General features: G+C 44.3%; 1 protein-coding gene and 1 pseudogene across 2 annotated transcripts in view; one reads left to right on the top strand and one right to left on the bottom strand.

Moving 5' to 3' along the window:
* LOC308164000 (transcriptional regulator Myc-like) overlaps window positions 1–19,802 on the top strand; it is a gene marked incomplete at both ends in the record, with an annotated part of 137,214 nt that overhangs the window by 60,076 nt on the left and 57,336 nt on the right. The window lies entirely within an intron of this gene.
* LOC308163472 (ATPase MORC2A-like) lies at window positions 2,492–18,590 on the bottom strand (annotated as a pseudogene). Its single transcript has 26 exons — window positions 18,523–18,590; window positions 15,562–15,615; window positions 15,354–15,388; window positions 15,173–15,241; window positions 14,876–14,966; window positions 14,678–14,767; window positions 13,498–13,676; window positions 13,300–13,411; window positions 12,963–13,088; window positions 12,783–12,862; window positions 12,593–12,681; window positions 12,349–12,434; window positions 11,853–11,993; window positions 11,581–11,735; window positions 10,965–11,095; window positions 10,782–10,887; window positions 10,382–10,514; window positions 10,102–10,188; window positions 9,741–10,010; window positions 8,468–8,734; window positions 7,027–7,084; window positions 6,734–6,872; window positions 6,479–6,646; window positions 6,293–6,386; window positions 5,662–5,850; window positions 2,492–2,959 (listed from the first exon to the last, which is right to left on the bottom strand). The product of its transcript is annotated as an ATPase MORC2A-like (transcript).

Genomic DNA, 19,802 nt, shown 5'->3' with positions numbered 1-19,802 from the left:
CTCCTCCTGAGACATCTTCTGACCCTCACCACTACGTCTCCTAAAGACACCCGCTTTCCCCTTTACTGTGTCCCTAAGAACTTCTACTGCCCCCCTTGTACTGTTTCTCAGTTTCTCCAGTAATAAAAATAAAATAAATATATATATATATATATACGTTTTAGTAGAAGGCGATAATAGGGAGAAGGTTTTTCCTTCTATCAGTGGCCCCGGGCCCGAGCTAGAGTACTCTTCCTGCAACGAATAGTGGACTGCTGATTCACATGCTTAGTATTCAAATGTATTGATTGTAAGTCGCTTTGGAATAAGGCGTCTGCTAAATGCCAAAAATGTAAATGTAAAAATGTAATGATGCTAATAAGGTCTCAATTCTCGTCCTATTAGATCTAAGTGCAGCGTTCGATACGATCGACCATGATATCCTAATCAATCGTCTCGAAGAGTTAGTTGGTCTTTCTGGCAGCGTGTTAAATTGGTTCAGAACATACATTACAGGGAGAAAGTTCTATGTCAAGCTTGGAGATCATGTGTCTGAGAAATATGACAGCGATTTCGGAGTCGCACAAGGGAGCTGCCTTGGTCCACTACTATTCTCACTATACATGTTACCACTCGGGGACATCATTAGAGAGCACAACGTATGTTTCCACAGCTATGCCGATGACACGCAACTGTACATTTCTGCTGAACCAAATGATACTTCAGCTATAGACTCCATTACGAACTGTCTTCTAGCAATAAATAAATGGATGAGCAATAACTTCTTGAAGCTAAACGAGGACAAAACTGAAGTCCTACTGATCGGCCCTAAAGCAAAGAGGGATATGCTGCTTAATAATCTAGGGAAACTGACATCATTGATTAAACCTGAGGTTACAAGTCTAGGGCCGGTTTCACAGACAAGGCTTAAGCCTTATCCTAGACTAAAAAACATCTTCAATGGAGATTTTACATTGAAAGTGTGATTTAGTCCAGGACTAGGCTTAAGCCTTGTCTCTGAAACCGGCCCTAGGTGTTATTTTCGACTCAGACCTAAGCTTCAAGTCCCATATTAACAAGGTGACGAAAACATCATTCTTTCACCTTAGAAACATTGCTAAAGTAAGACCACTTATAAACCAAAAAGATGCTGAAAAACTGATTCATGCCTTTGTCTCAAGCCGGCTCGATTACTGTAACACACTTTTTACTGGCCTTCCTAAAAAAACGACTGCAAGACTTCAGCTCATTCAAAACTCTGCAGCTCGACTTCTAACTAGAACCAAGAGGAGAGAACACATAACTCCGGTCCTAGCTACTCTGCACTGGCTGCCAGTAACATGTAGGGTTGATTTTAAGGTCCTCCTCCTTACATACAAAGCCCTTAATGGGCGAGGCCCAAAGTACATTGCTAATTCCCTTGCCAATTATGCACCCTCAAGAACACTAAGATCATCTATCGCAGGTTTATTAGAGGTCCCCAGCAACAGTCAGAAGAAGATCGGGAGCGCAGCCTTTGCCAACTATGCCCCAAAGCTTTGGAACACATTACCTTTAGAGATCAGGGAAGCCAGCTCACTAAATATTTTTAAAAGAAAGCTAAAAACGCACTTCTTCAATATAGCCTTCAACTAGCTTATCTGCACCTGCCCACTGCTCATCTGCCAGCTATTGCACTCCTTTAACTAGCTCATCTGCACCTGCCTACTGCTCATTTGCCAGCTGCTGCACTTTAAATGTTTTATCTATTTATCTCTTATATTTCTACACAGTAATGCACATGGTCTTTAACTCCACAGACTGTGGGGGGATAACATTGGTACCACAAAGCCAAGTTGGGCTACAGATCCAGTTGACTGGGATTTTGCGCTGCTGTGTCTAGAGACAGACGACAGTTAGGCTACATATCCAGTTGGTTAAAATACTGTGATCTGACACTGCCGGATCGATGAGAAAGAGGTGATTGTACGTTGTCAGAAGGTTTGAGTAAGTGCAAAAGAAAGAAACTGCAATGTTGATACTGGATTTTTGGTGCAAGGTCAGCCATGTTTGAACTTGAAAGCCAGTGAGAAGTACAGAAAGACTGTGTAAGGTAGGGAAATGAGAGGGATAGGGAAAGGTATTCTGCTGATGAGAAGATGGATAGCGGTTACTAAGTGTTAAGGCAGAGGTTGCATTTTGTTTATCTTTTTCTCTTTTTTTAATTTATTGTATTTTATCTTTACCTTTTCTTTTACTGTTTTCCCCTACTTTTATATTCATTCTATGCTATGTTTTATTATATTCACTTCATGTTCTTAGTCCTGTTGTAAAGCACTTTGAGCTGCATTTCTTGTATGAAAGGTGCTATATAAATAAAGCTTTACTTACTTACTTACTTATGTGCAGTCACATTTTGGACATATTCAGTTGGCAGGAAGTTCTCTTGTTAAGCACGTCTGATTGTGTCCTTTCACCCGCTCCTTCACTGCTTGCTCTTTTGCTTCTCTGCTTTGTTTTATTTTATTTTATTTTATTTATTTTTTCGTTTCTGCCTGCCTAGCTGTCTGAAGTGCAGCCTCTTGGGGTTCAGTCCGTAGGCCCTCAGCCTCTGTCCGCTGAACTCTCGGCCCCCCATCTTCACCCTGAAGGGCCCCGGCATGAGGCGTCCTCCGGACTGCCTGTGTTTCTTCTTGGGCCATTTTGGCCTTTCAGTCCTAGGCTTGGCCGCGGCTGTTGTCTCCTTGACGACGGTCTCGGCTGTCTCCTTGACGACGGTCTCAGCTGTCTCCTTGACGGCGGTTTCTGCTGTCTCCTCGACGACGGTCACCGTCTTCTTCTCCTCCTCCAGTTTCATCTTCTTCTTGGGGACCAGGAAGTCATCCTCGCCCTCCTCTCCGGCCTGTCTCAGGGCCTGGACCACAGGGCCTTCAGCAGAGTCAAATGAGGTGGCCAGGCTGGGTCCAGCTTCACTGTTCTTGCCTTCTGCCTGGTCTTTGTCCTCCTCGGAATAGAAGGAGCTCAAGATTTCTTTCTTTTTGCTTTGATTTTTGTAAAAGGTGACCTTGCAAAGATGGTTTCAGCATCTGTTGGAAGCTCATTCTGTTGGAGGAGAGGCTTTGTTTGTGTATCACCATGTAGTGTGCCAGTTTTGGCTATGAGCCCTTGCAAGACAGTGATACTCTTCTTTATTACCTCTGATGAGTACTTTGCCGTGAACACAACACACATGTGACGAAAGACTGTGAGAGCAGCCAGCATGCATGTGCTATTCAACAGCTGTGCAACGCAGTAAGTTGCAAACTCTCTCAGAGCCTTGTCTGTGGTCTTCCTGCTGAACGCCCCACTCACAGCCTTGATGATATGAGCAGAGCAGAGGTGGACAACAGTCATCTTCCTCATTTGTCTCCTGGTAAATCTCCCCTCAATAAGAAGGTGTGCCTTCTCGAGGTAAATGATGACATTCTCCTTATTGAAGGCCAGAAGGGCACTCTGGATTAAGGCCCAACTGTAATCAAGCTCCACCTGGTGGCCAATCAGACCAATAAAGCCGAAAACGTGCCATCCTGAGGTCCCAGAGAACCCAGAAGAACAGTGGGCCAAAACATGTCAGACCACCACACAGTCCCGCCAAAGAAGCAAATATTTTGACCCACCATCGGACATGCCATCGCCAAAGCACAAAACTACTCCTCTGAAGGTATCATGAACTACTACTACAGTACTATTTTGTGCCAAATATAGGCTACATTATTGTTGTAACAATAATATTTCTTCTTTATATGCTTTGCAGGTTAAAAAGTCCAGGAAAAAGAAGATACACTCCTGTGACAAAGACCAAGGGATGACACAGGAGAAAGAGGAGGATGTGAGGAAGGTGGATATGACACAGGAGGAGGAGGAAGAGAAGGTGGATATGGCACAGGAGGTATCATGAACTACTACTACAGTACTATTTTGTGCCAAATATATTCTACATTATTGTTGTTGTAATTAACAATAATATTTCTTCTTTATATGCATTGCAGGTTAAAAAGCCCCCCCCAAAAAACAAGATCAACCAAGATCAACCAGCCAAAACCATGGTACCTTGCATACATTATTTATTTAATTTACATTATTTACATTACATCCATCTGTCATGTTGTCAGCCACCAAGTTTAGAGTAGACATCCATCAAGCATTACAATGATTTGAACCATTTCACTCCTTTTGGCATTTTTTTTGCTATGGTAAAGATGTAGCACGCTTCACATTACATCACATTACTGTCATTTAGCAGATGCTTTTGCCCAAAGCAACTTACAATGAGTCCATTTAACGTTGGTAGTCAAGAGGACTGTTAGTGATCAGGAATAATAAGTACACAAGTTCCAAGTGCAAAAGCAAGGTATTGAATGGGCAGTACAAGAATAAATAATTCCAAATACAATAACAATCTAATGTTTTGATAGAAGGCTACCAAAAGCTCAGAAGCCCACTGGTGGTGCTCTGAGGCCCACCAGGAGACCACAGCCCACTCGGTGAGAATAGCTGCTCTACAAATTTGTCAAAGTGTACATACAGTATGACACATATTGATATGTAGTATGATGTTGTCTAAGAGGGTCTGAAATCATATTTAACAATTTCAACTAATGTGTTTCAGATCAACTCTCTCTGGGGGAAGGAAGACAGTGGGGTGGTAGTGGCATTGATTAATTCCAAAGAAAACAGGAACGTGTCCTACACCCTCCGCCATGCTGAGTTCCTGACACTGAGACCACACCAGTGGCTGGCAGGGGAGGTAACCAAGACTACACTGTTTTCATAATTGTAAACATCATACAGGATAGATAAAGTTAAAATATTTCAAACGAAATACTGAACATTGAATTATTAAACATTTGTCATTTTCAGGTAATGGAAACATACCTCCAGATACTTATAAATCAGAGTGGCAAGGGCCAAAATTTTTTTTTGCTCAACCACTATACTGGAGGTATGATTCTCCATGGGACGAGGGAGGCAATGGCACGTCAATCCCTACGAAAGGTACTATGTTCACACTGCAAGGCTTACTGCTCAATTCTGATTTACTGCCCAGATCTGATTTGTTTGTTTGGCTGTTCCTATTGCCCTTTGAAATGTGACCTATATCAGATTCCAGTGTGAACTGGTCACAGTCCAAAGTACTGACCTGTGTGCAAATGAATAAACATGTCCTAATCTATCCTACTATACTGTCTGTCAAGGTACTGTATGAAATGACAAGTTGTTCTAAATATCTCATACTAGTTAGTGCATTGTATAGGTTACAAGTTTGTACATTCTTTGATTCTATAGGTGCTGAAACCATTTTTGTAAACATGCTAGAGTTAAAATCATTAGATGCTTTAATCTTGCAGCCCTCTAGGAGTGACACAGTCACAGTCATAGAGGAATAATTGACTTTATTCATTGGCTGACAGTGGCACTTCAGCCCGTCCACACACACACACACACACACACACACACACACACACACACACACACACACACACACACACACACACACACACACACACACACACACACACACACACACACACACACACACACACACACAGGGATGGCACGCCATTAATTAGATCCAGTCTTGTTTCTAATTGACAGCTTTTGTCTTCCTTTTTGAATTTGTTTCAGGTTTCATTCAGTGACTATGAGGCCATCATAGCCAACTACCTCCTGTACTTTCTGTAGCAGAGCTACAATGTTGGTTCGTAGTTTCTGTAGTTTCTCATCGGCCTCCCTCAACTTAGTCTCAGCACTGCTGCTCTTCTCCTCCACAGCTTTGGCCCTGGCATCAGCTCTGCTCTGGTACGAGTTACACAATGACTGAAGAGCCAACTCGAACTGTTGAAAATACTCCTTCTACAGGGACACACAGACAGGATTAGATACAGATACATTATTGCACGCATGCATCTCTTCCATTCGTGATAATCCATCTCTTCTGTTTGCATTCACTTTGCCAAATCAGCTTTGTTTAGCTTCTCCACATGCGTTCCCTCTAACTTCCACTTCTTCAGTATGCTTGCTGTCATCTACCTCGCGAGCGATGGGCAATGATTGTGTGAAGACATTTGAAGAAACCAAATGAAACTTAAAACTGACCTAGTCGAGTTATGAAAACATCCGAGGGATTTTTTTCAACCCTTTTTCCATTTGGAACCTCACCTCCATGACACCATGATTTGTCAGATTTTGTCTGCTTTAAGAACCTTGCAGATCAAAGCCCGGAGAGACCAGATTAGATCTCTATAACTGAGGATCACGGTAAGGGTTGTGTGTACAAATCAGCGGTCAGTCTTACCATGGGGAAGGCCACCAGCTCCTCTGCTGTCATACTGTTGACGTCATCATTTGGGATCCGGAAATCAGGGGGAAAGAAATAACGAAGCAGTGTCCTGGAGACACACCACGCACACACCATCATACAGCAGCAGTTACATCATATCCAAACAATACAGCAATACCAGTGATGACATTGTTAGCTTACCTCATCATGGTGACCAGGCTGTCGGTCACCTCTCGACTGGTTCCTGGTTGGGTGGTGTCAGGTTCCATGGGGGCGGTTCCTTTTTCTGTCTCCTGCTGTGTGTCAGGGGTCTGAGTGATGGGGGAGGTTGGGCGCATCAACCTCACCTCCTCACTGCCCTTGAACACCCTACAGACACACACAGATGTGTAAGAGAACAGAGAGAATGCATACATATTTATGTCTTTATGCCTCTCTCTCTAAGAGTGACCGTACCAGCGATCCTTGGGGGTGGATCTGGGCACGTAGTCAAACTTCACCTTCCAACGAACACTCTGCTTACTGGTCTCTATGGCAACCACTCTGCCGGTGTACCACTCCTTACTCACACGCACCTCCACCAGCAAACCCTTATCTACAGGAGATAATACACATGTACACACATACACAATTTCATTACAGGGACTATGGATGCATTTCAGAGCATAAGCATTTGTGTACATCCCAAGTCCTGTTGTCCCACTGTGTGTTCAGCTGTGGAACTCTGTAGACCACCTGGCATCTCTCACCTTTCTGAGCATTCTTCAGATCCTTTGCTGGGTCCTCCCCCTCATCACTATCAGACACCTGAAAGATGCACAACACAATACATGAAAACACAGTACATTTAAAAACGCTCACAACCCAGAATTATACCAGAACCTATCCACTGGACAGTCACTCAGCGTGTCTTGTCAGGAGCTGGTCCTGACCATGTCTGTGTAGAAAACAAAGGGATGGAAATAGAAAAGAGACACCAAAATCCAAAGTGAGAAGGAGAGGACCCATTCCATTTAGAGTTGAGACAATTCCATAAAGAGTAGATAGGAGTAGGGCAGGACCCATTCCATTTAGAGTAGAGTTAGGGGAGAAGGACAGGACCCATCACCGACTTGTCATTTCAAGTCAATAAGGAGAGCTGGAGAGAACCCATTCCATATATAGCAGAGTTAGTAGAAGACAGGACCCATTCTACTTAGTAGTTGAGTTAGTTGAGAAGGAGAAGAGCCCTTGGTCTTGGCTGAAGGTGAGGGTTACAGACAGTAGTGAGTACCTTGGTCCTCAGCTGAAGGGTGGGGGGTTTGGTCATGGAGGCTGTAAGGTGTGTGTGTGTGTGTGTGTGTGTGTGTGTGTATGTGTGTGTGTACCTTGGCTTTAGCCCCAGGCTGTGGGGTGGGGGTGAGTTTAGGGGTGGAGGAGGGCAATGCTCTGCCAGTCAGGGGCGGTGTCGCAGGGGTCGGCCGGGATGTTGCCACTCTTCTTCTCAGGCTGGGGGAACTTAGTGCTGGCAGGGGGCATGACCACCTACAAGGTCAACAGCAGAGTGGGTCTGATTGCAGCTGCAGTCTTGCTGTTCCACTTCAACGTTGCATGAAGACCTGCACCATGGGGCAGCTGTGGAACTCTAGCCGTCTCTTCATTTGCTATCACTGTTTGGGGACTTGAGAAAGCACCAGCTAGCATACATAGTGGAGTCCACATTCATACTAGAGACTACCCTCCATGTCACTCTGCTTTAATAGAGGCCTGCTTCTGACACGTTTGTCATGGACTGATGTGCTTTTATATCTCCTTTCTTGGTTGTCTTTGAAGGACCTCCACTTCTTCTCAGCCAAGGCAGCCTTCTTTTTCTTCTCTCTCTTCTTCTAACACTATTCCATCCTTTTTCCTTTTCATGTGCCCTCATTCATTTACTTCCTCCTCAACGATAGGTCTTTCCATCTTTTGGTCTGTCTATCTGTCTGTCTATACGTGCTAAGCAAGGTTCTTCTTGCCATCACTATAACTGAACTGAAAAGAAAATGTGATGAATTGACACTGTGAAACAACACAAAACTGAGACTGAATCTGCTGGACAGTTGACTTGGCCAGGGTCTTAACAGAGAAAGATGTACGCTCTCAACACACTTGGAAGTCTGAGAAGTAGTTTAGTGTGTGTGTGTGTGTGTATGTATGTGCGTGCATACATACCTCTGTCACCTTGCCCCGTTTGGCTGGAGATGCCTTCTCAACAGCTTTACCACGATTCCCAACTGCCGATGCTATCTTGGATTTCTTGAGCTGTGGTTCCTCTTCCTCACTATCTTCTTCCTCTTCTTCCTCGTCTTCCTCCTCCTCCTCTTCCTCCTCCTCCTCTTCCTCCTCCTCCTCTTCCTCACTCTCTTCCTGCTCTATCACTCTCTTGCGTTGGCTGCTAGCAGGTGTGGTTGGTTTGGCAGGAGAGGATTTGGCTGGAGTCTGCAGAGAGACCATACATACAGAGAGACCTTACTACCATAACTGCTTTCTGGGGATGGGACAGAATAACCGATTATTCGTTCCTGATGGTCAGTCGATTTTTTACATTTTCCCAAATAAACGCAAATTAAACGGACAGAACTAATGTTGGTTCTGTAGCACTATTTTATTTTTAAAATATATATTAATCACGCACAGAAAAGTAATCTCAGCCAGTACGCATGTGCACACACGCCACAGAGAGATCGTTAGTAATTTAGCAGTCGTTATGGCGAACACAGATAAACTAGAGCTTGAAGTTCCTCTAGCTTCCCTTAAATCTCCTTTTTGGGAAAACTACGGTTTCTCGGTTACCTACAATGACGATGGACAAAGACAGGTGGATCGGACCAAAGCTATATGCCGGCATTGTTCAACTGTGATCGGGTATGTAGCTGGCTGTACGTCGAACTTGTTCACTCATTTGAGTCGGCATCACCCGAATGTGAACATCACAGGTACAAGAAAAAACTGAGTGAAGTGGAAACCAGCTGTGGCATTTACGCTACCTATTTAGACCAGGCCACAACAAAGGCCATAGGTGTTTTTATAGCAGTAGACAATACTCTGTTGTCAGAACACAGGTTTTAAACACATGTTGAAAGTGAAAATCAAGTCTTGTTACGTAGTTCCCGCTCGTCCGCATTTCAGCCAGCAAATCATACCAGCCCTTTATAAACAAGCACAAACTACAGTTGACCATGACTTATCCATGGCATCTGCTATCACTCTCACAACCTATGGGTGGACATTTAACTATCTACATACAGTATATATATATATATATATATATATATATATATATATATATATATATATATATATATATATATATATACAGTATGTGTTTTGTGAATTTTTCAATTTCATGGATCTTACTGTTCACCTAGCCAACACGTTTGGTATAGTATAAACCAAATAGTCACAAAAACAAACCCTGACCCAGCAAGCTGATGAATTCCACCACACGTGAGCTGCGGCTGGGTGGAGGGGGCTTGGCAGGGGTCTTGGCAGGTGCTTTGGGGGTGGGTTTTGCAGCTGGGGGTGGGAGCTTTGTTGCAGCTCTGGCTTTAGATAGGTCAGCTTTGGGAGCAGGGGGTGGAGAGGGAGCTGCAGCAGCAGTCCGGGCATTAGTGGGTTTGCGGCTGAAGGATGGAGGGAAGCTTTTTTTTTTTTTGAGGACGGCGGGTAAGGGGGGAGAGCGGGGGCGTGTCACTCGCTCTGACGACCTGGTTGCCTAGGAGACCCAGAGAACAGGAGATTGATATATGTATATATTATATTATATTTAGAAAGCAAGAGAGAGAGTATGTACCAGTGTGAGGTACCTGAGAAGAGTTCTCTGTGTTAGGTCTCAAGCTGACATCCAAAGGTAACTTCCGCACATCTGCTGAAGACCTGATAGTACTAGTTCTCTGAGGACACGAGGACGGACGGACACACAGACACACACAGACACACACAGACACAGACACACACACCAATTAGGGGGTGCAGATTTACGCCATTCATCAAAAACAGTTTGGGCTCAAGTCTATTTAATCAACAAACATGAGAAAGTTGCCCTCTGAAAAAGGAGTGTGCATGTTTATGTAACTGTGTGTCTACCTGAAGTGCCTGTAGTTTCTCCTGCTGTTGTTTGATCTTATCTGTGAGCTCTTTTTGTTTGTCCTCAGTTGTCTGCTTGTCCTTCTTTAGAACGCCATACGGTACATTCTGCTTTTGCTCAGCCGCATCACACCTAAAACACCAGAACGCACACACACACACACACACACACACACAATGATGCCAATAGTTCCATCATATCAGTAGCGCATACACATATTGTCACCTTCTTAAAATAATGGCTTACATCATATTTCTAAAGTGTTGCAAAAGTCTGAATAAACTGAACCAAATCTAGAATATATGATATTTAGGCAAAAACATAATTTTCCTCAAAAGTGACTTAAGCCATTATTTTAAGAAGGTGACTATATGTAATAGTGGGTGTCTCTCTGTGTACCTATCCTGGGTGCTGTCAGGGTTCATCAGACACACCCAGCTGTCTGGATATCGTTTATCCACTGAATCCATTTGGAATGGCAGAGTCCTCCACTTTAAACACTTATCTGTAGGGGATGGAGAGAAGGAGATCAGTGTCTTTGTATATGTGCTGAAAGTTACTGTGTGCGTGAGTGCAACTTACCACACTGTATAGTGAGTGTGGTATCTCCATGGCACGGCGTCTCTTGTACCTCTGCTCTGAGGAGGGGGTCGAGGACCAGCTGGCAGACAGGTACCCAAACTCATCCCAAAACGTAACAATGCCCTTCTTTTTTTTTTTTTTTATTTGTTTTTCAGATTTTATCCCCTTTTCACCCAATTTGGTAGCCAATTTAACCCAACTTAGCATCCAATTATCCCCTGCCTATTGCGAAGGATCCGCCGCCCGACCCCGTGGCCGGCAGTCCCAGAGGAGGCCGCCAGGCAGACTAGGCTGACTGGCTCCTCGAGCCCAGTACCGTTACTCCAGCACCAGACGGGGGCGGTGTTGCGCGACGGATCCTAGTCCAGAAATACTCCTATACCCCCCTCGGAAGCGGCCGGCCAATATGCCGCTTCCTGTGTGCCTCGGCCATATCTGGATCTGGCGAGCCGTAACAATGCCCTTCTGAGCTACAACACACACACACACACACACACACACACACACACACACACACACACACACACACACACAACAAAACACAGAAACAATTTGAACCATTCTATAGTGGTTAAGGGGTTGTGTCAGTGTAACTCTGCTGTTGCGTGAGTCTCACCGATGTTGCTATCCTTCCATTACTGGGCTAAGGGTTCTCCCATGGCTTTCAGAAGATGTCGGTACTCTTTAGCATCTGCAAAGTCCTGCTTGTTGTGAGTGGGCTCCAGAACCAGGTAGGGAACATCCACAACCCCCACCACACCTCCACACGCCCTGACATACATACAGAGAAATACGCATTTATAGTTGATAGTAGAGTTAAGCATTAAGAGTCCACAGTTAGCATACTTCCTCTTCAGTTACATACGTGTGTGTGTGTGTGTGACTCACATTCCTCCCTCCAGTTGAGGCCCTGTTTTTTCGTACAGTTTGATGAGGCGAGAGCAGTTATACACAAACATCCCATCCAGGTCCCTCTGCCCGATGTTCACCCCAAAGATAAAACTCAGCTCCTTAGGCTCCTTTAATGCTCTGAGGGGGGTAGAGAAAGAGAAGCGTTGGGAAGAGGGGTGGAGAGAGAGTGAGTGAGAGAGAGAGAGAGAAGTAGGGATGTGTACGTTTTATAGTTGTAACTAGCTTAATTTTATTTGTTTATTTATAAGGTAGACTGACTTCTGTAAATTAATAAACCCTTGCATTTAAACAATTGTTTTTATTGTCTTCACGACTGCCAATGGCCCCTGGCCTGAGCTAGATTACTCTTCCTGCTACGACAGGTGAATTTATGATTCACTTGCTTAGTCAAATGTATCGATTATAAGTCCCTTTGGAATAAGGTGTCTGCTAAATGCCAAAAATGTAAATGTAAATGATCGTCTCGACTGACTTCTGTTTGGTCTCCTGGATCTTCCTCTTCATCTCGGCATCTCCACGAAGCATCAAGGCCAACTCCTGGGCTTTCCTCAGCATGGCCTGGGGAAGAGGACCGGGCATGATATTGCAAGTGGGTTGCAAGATATTGCCATGTTTATAGAATTAAAAAAGAACAATAACTTCCATGCAACAATGTGATGGTTCGTTTTGTGTGTGTGTGTGTGTGTGTGTGTGTGTGTGTGTGTGTGTGTTCTTACCCGTGCATCTCTGGACAGGTCTGGTCTTGGCCTGGTCTTGGCCTCCAGAGCTAAACTCTTACTCTCCGCCTCGCGAGCCTTCTCGTCAGCTGAAAGACACATACACGCATTCAGCCAAACAGCACAGGTGGTTTAAGTGTGTAGAAAAGGGTTCTGAGAGTTAAAATAGTTATTTCGAATGGAGACTCACCGATCTTAGCAAGGTGGTCAGCCTTCTTCACTTCCTGCTCAGCACGGGTTTTGAAGCGAGTTGACGTGTACTTATACACCCTGATGACACACAGACACAGTTGTTGTATAGACTGTATAGAGTGCACCTGGATTTCTATGAGGTGCACGAAGACCTCTTTGTGAAGTGTGTGTGTGTTACCTAGGTTTATAAAGGCAGCAGGACATTCTCTTGGTGCTGACTTTGTGTCCTTGAATGAAGATCCTCATGCGTGGGTCAATGTACAGAACAGCTGCGTATGCTCGGAATGATCGCCGCTCTGGCTTACTGTGGGGATGGAAGTGATGCTATCACTACACACACATAGTCTTGATCACTACCTTAAGTACAGGTTAGTCATGCACATTTACAGTACAAATGTTTATCCAAAATATATATTTTCCCCCCTCATGTTTATGTCCCCCCCCCCCCCTCATGCTATCATGCACGCATGAAAACACACACACACACACACACACACACACACACTAATACTCACACTCCCTCTGCTGGAGTCCCAGCCATCAGAATATCCTGGTAGTCTGTCTCTACATCCAACTCTGGTTCTCTAGTATCCATCAGCTTCAGATTATAGATGATCACCAGAGTACCTACACACACAAATGACTGCTGTTAAAACACACAGCTGCCCCCCCCCCCCTCCCGGCAAAACACACACACACACACACACACTTACCACTGCTACCTTCTATCTTGTTGAACTGCTCCATCAGCTGTTGTTCAGTTTTAAAAGGAGAGTACTTGTAAATGAGCTCTGTCTCAATGGCATACTTCTCAGGGTCAGCTGTGACTGGCTGCCTGGTCTTCAGTTCCCAGGTGGGGAGAGGCACAATCACCTGACAGGGGAGGGAATAACTGAATATTACACAAATGCTTAAAGGACAATCTCCATCTTACTGAGTCCTAACCTCATCGCCTGACAGAGGAGTCACTCATAGGGCTTTCACACCGACAAAGAACTGTTCCGGTTCACGTTCGTGTTCGGGAACCTCCGAACCTTGATGCTGTCTGGCGAACCAGCCCGCGTTCATACCAGTGTAACCAGAACCATCCGCGTCATCAACGATGGGTGATGAAGGGGCAGGATAAACAAAAATGTCACAACTAGATGGCGGCTACTTCACTGGAAATTAGGATAATATCTTCCACTACAGTATCTGAAATAAACACTATTTTCTATGAAACGAAACAAAAGACACTTTCTACACGCGTTCTCTTACTAATCAGCTGCTCCATTACTGGAATAGAAATGGCTTACGAAATTTGCGTTCGCTTGTGTGAGTGTGTGTGTTTGCTGAGCATGTGAGGAAGATAGAGAGAATGATGAAACTTTTGATAATTGTTTTGATCACTAATGATTAGATTTAGATTAGATTCCATTTTGTCTCCTTCCTTCTTGCTGGTCTTTGCAGCCTAGAATATGACACACCTACTGACTACGTGACTGTTCTACGTTTTGGTTCCCGCTTGAGAACCACTATTTTCAGATTCCCGCTGCGAACCAACTTTTCAGTTTCGGTCTGAACGCGGTGGCCGGTTCCAGACTTGGTTTGCAAATGCAAACCGAAACGGTTCTTTGCCGGTGTGAGGGAAGATAACCAGCATTATTGTACAGGCCATACACACTGAATGGAATAGGTATAAACAACAGAAACTAGTGAAATCATGGCCCTATTGGATACACCTCTCCAGTCCTTTCAGATCTACATAAAGTGCCTGGATGCTAGGAGTCCATTTGGGATTCAACAAAAGACATCCTACACTTTATTGCCAGATTAAACCACTACAGCTGACCCCTGACCTCATCCAGCCCCTCCTCTTCATTCATTTATTCATTAATTTATTCATTCATTCATTCATGGAATGTTCTAGAAAGGAACAGGCAGGTGAGTGTGTTCTCCTTCTTAGTGAACAAGATGAAGTCCTTCCCAATACGCATGGAGCCCCTAAAGAACAGACACACCACAGTAAGTCAATAACCTCCAAAGACACAACACATCTATTCAGTGGGGTCTGTCCGTCAGCTTCATCTGGGAGTTCCACATGTCTCTTACGATTTTAGCCCGTTGCCGTACTGGCCGATGTGAGTGGACTCTGGAGTTCGCTTACTGGACTTCCCAAACTGAATCACATGAGTAGCTTCATCTGAGAGTGAAGGATGGAGAGAGAGAGAGAGAGAGTGAGTGAGATGTAGAGAAAGAGCCAGCGATTAGCATGGTTCAATGCTGCACTGACTTGTTAGACTAACCCTACCATGAGACATGCTAGTATAACTTGGACCTCAGTCTCTGTTAGTTAGAGCCCTGTTATTGTAAGTCATTGTATATGAGTGACATCAGTGTAGCACTCACTGGGATCCATTCCTGTCCCATCGTCCAGGAAACTGAGCATGTAGCCTCCACGGAGGTCTTGTCTCTTCTCTGTCAGCCAGGGGAGGTGCAATACAGGTTAGAACATGATGGTAGATGTGTGTTGGAGTCGGAGTGTGTGTGTGTGTGTGTGTGTGTATATATATGTGTGTGCATGGCGTACCTGTGTAAATGTCGATCCGGGTTGCATTTGCATCCCTGTAGGATAGATGATCAACAGGTGTATGACCGATCAGGGTAAACATAACCTGACACTGCTAAGTTTTATTTTAAGTGATTTAGCAGCACATATACATAGTGAGAACAGTGTTGTGTATCGTTAATAGAAGAGTCATTAAACTCAAGGCCTTAGCAATTGACATTATTAGTACCTGGAGTTGTCCACCAGCTCAGCCAGAGCTCCAAATAGAAACTCGTGGGTTGTCCTGGAAACATACAACAACCAGTCAATTCAATTGAACATTTATTTAAGTGGCAAAGAAAGTCTGGGTAGAGGCGGGCAAGTAGTTTGAAATGATTATGGGTGGTGGTAAAGGATAGCGGGGGCGACTGATTGTGTACTGTGATGGTTGGCTCTAAATCAGTGGGTAGGACCCAGGGGTCCAGTAGTAAGAAAATGAAGATCAACACTCCTGAATGACTGTTGCAAAAATTGTTGCGGAAAATGGCTTCATATGATAAATCACATCTGCACTTTTTCTTAAGCCTGTATATCATTACCTTCTTAAAATAATGGCGTACGTCATATTTTCAAGTTGAGAAAAACTGAACCAAATATAGAATATATGATATTTAGACAAAAACATCATTCTCCTCAAAAGTGACATAAGCCATTATTTTAAGAAGGTGACAATATATTTTTAAGATGTGCTAAGCCTAAATGGACTGCACTTATATAGCGCCTTTATCCAAAGCGCTTTACAACGGCCTCTCATTCACCCATTCACACACACATTCACACACCAATGGCTGTAAGCTACCATGCAAGGCGCCGGCCCGCTCATTGGGAGCAATTTGGGGTTCAGTGTCTTGCCCAAGGACACTTCGACATGTGGCCAGCCGGGGCTCGAACCGCCGATCTGCCAACCTTGCGATCATCAGATGGCGGCTTTACCTCCTGCGCCACAGCCGCCCCATAAGCCTACAACCTTTTCTTACTCCAGAGTCTTCCTCATAAAGTAGTAACATCACGCCATCCATCCATCAACAGGCTTCAGTGTACATTGTAATTTACTGTGGAAAGTCATCACACAGCATCTTCCTTCATTTACTACTTAGTCATCCTCATTTGGACTTACATGTCTCCAGGGAGTGACGTTCCAGCACAATAGTAAAGCCAACACTGCTGCAATAATCACCCTTTGACCTCCTCCGCAGAGACCGGTGGGTATTGACCCTCCATCTTCTGCTCGCAGTAGTAGGCCTACTTGTTGCCGAGCGTATTTGGGTTGACAAAGCACCAGAGAAGCCAACACTGTCTAGCTGATACACGTCTGCTACACAGCGGCTGGCTGAGATTCCCAGCACAATTAAGAAGCATTTGGGTTCTCTGTGTGCTCTCTCAATCGAGGTATCTAGAAAGCTCAGAGTTTAATTAATCTGCTTGTGATTAAAACAACTTTCTCTTGTGCAGTTTGATAATTATAATTATGCTCTCATAACATCTGACTGATTTGAAGACAAACATTTAGCTGTCTCTCTCAGCATTGACACCTTGAATATCAGCAGCAAGTCTCAACTAATTCCCAGGAGCACTGCTTCCCTCTCCTGCGAACGTGGAGTTGTTTCAACTTTGCGAGGGGTTTCCTCTCCTGTGCATACTGGGGCTTCATTGACATTCCTCGGGGTTCCCCTGTCCTCCCCAAAAAGTCTCATCTGGCCCGTCAGACCTCTTCCTCCCATTACATTTAACATACTCTAGTATTTTCCTTTTGATTATTGTAGGGGATGGATAGTGTGGATAGTGTGGATAGCTGTGGATAGCTCATTCTTGATACAGGAAATACAAAAACACTTCAATGAGGAGGGATGGTCTGCCACTGGTATTTGCCTTGGTCCATACCAGTCTTAGACCATGTTCTTGAATTCTCTTGCATTATGTTTACACTCTTAACCCAAATGATTAAGAGATGTACGCCTCTTCTTCGGCGTATGGGTAGTTGTTTTCCTCTCCACTCCACCAGGCTCGGGGCCGAGGGGCTACCCTTTTACCACCCCGAGACCTGGTTGAGGGGCTCACCCGGGCTATATTTCTGGACACCCCTCCAGAAGCCACGTCATCGTCTCGTCATCTAATACCGACAGACCATGCATCCCGTTGGGTGGGTAGTACACCGGGCAATCCAGGATAACATGGTCTGCGGTTTGGTCCTCTGCGCCACGCTCGCTTCTGTACACTGTACGCTTCTGTACGCTGATGCACATTGAATAGGGGCCTTACATGCACCAGGTGGCATAAGATAAAGTTGATCCTTGCAGTATTGTTTGATGGTGTTAATGTCCAGGCTCTACCTGGCCTCTATGGTGAATCTGAATCCTAATCTTGTTTTGTAAGCCACAGCAGCTATAGAAAGAGAATCTCATGTCTGGCTGTCACATAGCAGTGACCTTGGAACATCAGCATCCAATTATATAACATCCCAGCGGTTCACAGGGGTTTTAAACAGGTGTTGCTCAGTTTTATGTACTCAATCATTGTTCCGTAGCAGTCAACGTCATTCCTCCTGACCCCACCCCCCCCCCCCATCCTTCCATTGTCTTCAGACTCAGTGGTGCCCAGAAAGCAGGTTTCATATAGTCATCCATAGTGTCTATTCTAACTTAGCTTTTAAACTGTGTTGGAGCCCCTACGATTCTGGATTACACTGATAAGACAGTGAAGCCCTGGGCTCAGGAGACCACTAGTGAGTGGCTTCATCTCAAAATCCACCAGCATACAAATGGTTCATGTAACATGTTCAGAGCTCTGTTTTTTCTTTGGAATCATGCAGGTCACCTTGTTATGGATCATGTGCAGTGCAAGTCACAGACTGAGGGTAAAATGGATACAGTACCACCACACCCCAAAGAGCCATTGCTTTTTGGTCAGGCTGCATTTGTAAATAAGAATTTGTTCTTACATGTTTGCCTGGTTAAATAAAGGTTAAATTTAAAAAAAAGTTAAAAAAACCCTGACTGCAGTCATTAGTAAACCGTTATTCCATAGGCCTAGAAAACCTTCAAAACATAAGTCGGCATGTTGGGCAAAGTGAACATTGGTGGCGTGAGAATTGGTCTGGGTGTGATGCATGTGTGGTATGTATTGGGTGTATTTTCCCCAAGATGGTACTTACGAGTTGGTGTGTAGATACTCAAAGGTGAGTTGAGCCCTATTCAGGCTGCTGTAGTTAGAGTAGGCCATTACCACTCACTAAAACTACTACTTATTCTCTTCCTGGTCTTCTTTCTGACTTCCTTTCAGTCCAGTGGAGTGGATCTATTCATGAGAACCTACACAATCACAACAGTACACTGGTTTAAAAATGAACAAAAAATAAACATATCTGGATGGGGGAAAAAACCAATGACCTGAAATAAGGTGCGATCATGCAGAGCATAATACATAGAGAGGAAACAATTAAATCATTGATTAACCCCTAATGGTTGACATAGCCTACTCGCTGCAGCCGTGTCTACATCGGGCATTATATATAGGCTTTTTCTTAAGACTGCTTAGGTCTACTCTCAAACGTCCTCAGCCACAGCACCACGCGCCAGGTGAACCGCTTCACTTTCAAAGCAAGACTCCCAAAAGACAATCCTCTCACGTGGGAGGTTCACAAGTGCTGAAACGGTTATGGATCATTCCAAAGGGTTCATCTTGACGTCGTTTTATGACTTAAGTATGGATGAGGAAGTAGACTGTTCTGTCATACTATGTTCTGTCAACGTTGGCAGGCAGTAACGTCCAGTCAAGTCTTCGATAAAAGGTCGGTACACTGATTACAAAGCTAACTTTCCAGTAATATCTGGAAACTAACTAGCTAACTAGCAGTAATATCCCAAAACCCACCTAACATTCTGATTACATAGCTAACTAGCAGTAATATGCCAAAACCCACCTAACATTCTGATTACATAGCTAACTAGCAGTAATATCCCAAAACCCACCTAACATTCTGATTACAAAGCTAACTAGCAGTAATATCCCAAAACCCCACCTAACATTCTGATTACAAAGCTAACTAGCAGTAATATCCCAAAACCCACCTAACATTCTGATTACATAGCTACATCCTCATGTAGCTTACCTAGTCGTAGTAAACACCTGTAAAAAGGCCCGGTTAGGAAGTATTTATCTACTTTAGCAAACCGTTTAAAACGCCAGCGAGTTCAGATAGAGTCACGGTCAATGTAAAACATCCGTCGGCAAAGAAATAAGCGTTCAAACATAAACATTCCAGAATGCACACACACCAGCTCCGAAGAAGGCCGCGAAATGGAACGGATTCTTCAGCACGGGCTTCTCTTGGAAAAATGCGCAGATCCCGGCTCGTGAGAAAACTGGGTGCATCTCACCGTGGTAAAGTTGTTTTTATATTCGACATTCAACAGACATCCACATTCAGCATTT

The sequence above is a fragment of the Nansenia antarctica genome (assembly GCF_963989245.1).
Source record: "Nansenia antarctica genome assembly, chromosome: 8".
Classification (NCBI taxonomy): domain Eukaryota; kingdom Metazoa; phylum Chordata; class Actinopteri; order Argentiniformes; family Microstomatidae; genus Nansenia; species Nansenia antarctica.
The sequence above is the reverse complement of the archived record's forward strand: the minus strand, read 5'-3'. Positions and strand labels throughout refer to the sequence as shown.